This window comes from Triticum dicoccoides, chromosome 7A (assembly GCF_002162155.2).
Source record: "Triticum dicoccoides isolate Atlit2015 ecotype Zavitan chromosome 7A, WEW_v2.0, whole genome shotgun sequence".
Taxonomy (NCBI): Eukaryota; Viridiplantae; Streptophyta; class Magnoliopsida; order Poales; family Poaceae; genus Triticum; species Triticum dicoccoides.
Genome location: NC_041392.1, coordinates 166,819,433 through 166,820,407, shown reverse-complemented (window position 1 = coordinate 166,820,407; position 975 = coordinate 166,819,433).

Sequence of the window (975 nt, the reverse complement as noted above, 5' to 3'; positions counted from 1 at the left end):
TTACTAAATCAGTTCATATGTGAGTTGTGGTGGATATGGAGCATTTCAAATGTAAGGTGTGGCATGAGACGACTACGTTATTACATTTTGAGGCTCACTTATAAGAGGCCTCGTGGAAGAACTAGTGAGGGGGGGGGGGGGGCATGGGAAAGGCGGCACTATCTCGCTCCAAAGAACTTTAGAAAGTGTGCATGGCAAGCTTCGGTTGTGGGATTGTAAGGTACTCAAAGGTCCAAGAAATACGATTAGTGGTTTAAACAAGGAGCCACAACATGGGAAATGGGCGGTGAGTGATAAGGTGCTAGAGAAATTGGAGGAAGTATTGATAGTGTCAAAGAATTCATTTGAACAAGAGGAGATCGTTAGGTTGTGGTGTGGGCATTGCTACCTCTTGAGCATGTGTTGGTTTTTCCTTGAAGAGGAAAGGGTGATGCAGCAAAGTAGCGTAAGTATTTCCCTCGGTTTTTGAGAACCAGGTATCAATCCAGTAGGAGACAACGCACAAGTCACCTAATACCTGCACAAACAATCAAGAACCTTGCAACCAACGCGATAAAGGGGTTGTCAATCTCTTCACGGCCACTCGCAAAAGTGAGATCTAATAAAGATAGTAAAGTAAATATTGTTGGTATTCTTGTTGTATAGATTGGAAAGTAAAGATTGCAAAATAATAAACAAGATGCGATGTAAAAAAAAAGATGCAATATAATAAGAAAGAGACCCGGGGGCCATAGGTTTCACTAGTGGCTTCTCTCAAGATAGCATGTATTACGGTGGGTGGACAAATTACTGCCGAACAATTGATAGAAAAGCACATAGTTATGAGAATATCTAGGCAATGATCATGAATATAGGCATCACGTCCGTGTCGAGTAGATCGAAACGATTCTGCATCTACTACTAGTATTCCTCACATCGACTGCTATCCAGCATGCATCTAGAGTATTAAGTTCATAAGAACAGAGTAACACTTTA